General features: G+C 47.9%; 1 long non-coding RNA gene across 2 annotated transcripts in view; it reads right to left on the bottom strand.

Moving 5' to 3' along the window:
* Nucleotides 1-1,111: 1,111 nt before the first annotated feature.
* LOC114860866 (uncharacterized) overlaps nucleotides 1,112-2,500 on the bottom strand; it is a 4,109-nt gene continuing 2,720 nt past the window's right edge. For both annotated transcript variants that reach the window (XR_003786688.3, XR_003786689.3), the window contains exon 3: nucleotides 1,112-1,538. This is a non-coding gene — a long non-coding RNA (uncharacterized LOC114860866). The remainder of the gene's footprint in view (nucleotides 1,539-2,500) is intronic.

Here is a 2,500-nt window from a genome sequence, read left to right as displayed (position 1 = left end):
TCGCCGCGTCGCGCGCGTGTGGGAAGCGCCCAGAGACGAGCGCTTGATTACGCGCGTGGGACCGCGGGGAGCGCACGCGCGGCGGGACAGATGCGCTAATGACGCGGCGGCGCACGCACACACATCCAGAAATAATTAGTCCACGAGCTGCGGCACTTTGAACTGTGGCTGTTACTGTTTCCCACACGTCCCCTTCACGTGTCCGTCACGTTCACATCTGTCTACATGGCGAAAGGCGCTTGTAGCCGCTGAGCTTTCCTGATCCGGATGTGACAAACATCTTAATCGTCAGTGAGCAGCGATCCTGCTCAGAATTGTTTGGTTGCGTAAGTTAACACTAGTATTATGTCAGTGAAGCAGCACTGAACGCTTCCTGTGTCAGTGAACATGGGGAGATAAAGCGTCTCTCTGCTGCGTGTGGCATTCAGGGACCAGGCAGAGCGTGGGTCGTGAGCATCTCCAGCTGGATGACTAAATAACCCACTTCCACACTACTGATTTCTACTGGATGGGAGAGAATGGATGCAAAAATACACAGTTTATTGAAAAAAAGTTAACATTTGTTTTTTTATATTTGCTCAAACCCACACAGATAAATCACATCGTCTTTTCAAACACGCCGTCACATTACATGCGCGCGAAAGTCCCAACAGGCGACCGCTCGGCAGCATCTTCCACATCTTCTCTGTCTTTGAAGCAGCTGTTGCAGCTCCAGCTCTCGCGTACTTTAGGAGCGCAGGAATAAAATGAAGCCACCCGTCTTCCTAAAGGCTCAAAGTGGCGTCACGTTAAATCAGCCCAAAGAGAAAAGACTGGGACCAGACACTGGGACCAGTCTCTTACTGGTGTCTACCTGAAGCAGCTCACTGGTTATTCTGGTTGTCGCTGTGTTCTGTGAGGAAATACAGTGCATTGTTGTAATTTGGGTGGTCCAACCTTTTGAGGCCACCTCATTAATTAGTGCTGTATTAAAGGACGCGGCGCTGGAAAGGTCAGCTTGTTAAGCTGCTCACCGCAGCCTATAAATATTGTGACATATGGAAGGAATCCACGCTCGCTGCTTTTGCTGTGCCGCCGCGTCTGAGGGGAAACAATGGCGCCAACGCTGAAGTGCTGCGTTTGAGTTTTAATGATGTTTAAGGATTTCCACATTCATTATTCACATGCAGATGTGAGCGCTTATTGTTGTGGGGAGTCAATGATCGCGCACTCGCAGGAAGTCATTGTGTGCTGATGCTGAGCTCCTCCTCTCTGCTTACAGTCATTTATCTAGTCTTTGTGCTTTTCTCCATCTTTGTCTTCCCCTCGTTCCCTCGCTCCCTCTTTCATTAATTACCCTTCTTCTCTGCTCCGTCTATCTCTGGCCCTGCATCATTATTTACTATTCAAATCCCTCTTCCCCTTTTGCCGTCTTGCTTTATTGCACAGGCGCTTCCAAGTTTGTTGCCTTCTGTTTTTCCCTTCGTCATTACGTTTGGTTTCTGTGTCAGATGCGACGATGACGATGGTTTGTCCACAAACACCAATGGATAAAAAATCTAGAAAAAGAGGAGATAAGGGTAAAACGGAAGCTGGTGAAGATGACAAAAAACACAGTAAAGGAAAATGAAGAGTGAGGATGGTGATACATGCAGAAAGAGACAGAGGGTGGATGTAAACTCAACAATTGGTGAAAAATAAATACAAATATGAACTCGCTTTGTTTATTTGTCCAAGTTTCTACTTCACACTTTGCTGTCTGCTGGTCATCAGAGCATTGATATGCTCACTGTGGCCATTCTGCTCCTGTATTGATTATAATGTACAGTTAGCTGCATCAGCTAAAAGCCTGGGACTGTAAATTACTCTATGAGGTGAGAGGAAACAGGATGAATTGATGGATGGATGGAATAGATGGATGGATGGATGGATGGATGGATGGATGGATGGATGGATGGATGGATGGATGGATGGATGGAATAGATGGATGGATGGATGGATGGATGGATGGATGGATGGATGGATGGATGGATGGATGGATGGATGGATGGATGGATGAGAGAAGGCAGCTTCTCTCAGTGTTAATATGCATTAGAAACACATGACATGGTTAGAAGTCATTGACTTAAACTGCACATCTGTGCACATCTGTCTGTAATGCAGCCACACACTGGCCCCGATATTCATCAGTGAGGAAGCTGACTGCCAGGGAGAGGAATCACACGCTTGGAAACATCGCTGTGTTTTCTACACACGTTACACTGAGCTTCAGGTGAAGATTGAAAGGCCAGGCATCCGCGTCTCTGTGAAATAAATCGCGCTGGAAGCCTCTTGTCACTGTGATTATCGTTACCTTCGTGGCTATGGAAGAAAACTCGCCCGTGCGAGATGCACGTGCAGATACGAGGCTCGCGTGTGCGTGCGCGTCCGTGTGGCGTTCGTGTGCACACGGCGCCAACAGAGACGACTGTGATGATGAAGTGCGTGGATCGTAACGGTCAGTGCTGCTCTGAATAATGTG

Source organism: Betta splendens, chromosome 8, assembly GCF_900634795.4.
Source record: "Betta splendens chromosome 8, fBetSpl5.4, whole genome shotgun sequence".
NCBI lineage: Eukaryota > Metazoa > Chordata > Actinopteri > Anabantiformes > Osphronemidae > Betta > Betta splendens.
This window is presented reverse-complemented; position numbering and strand designations above follow the sequence as displayed.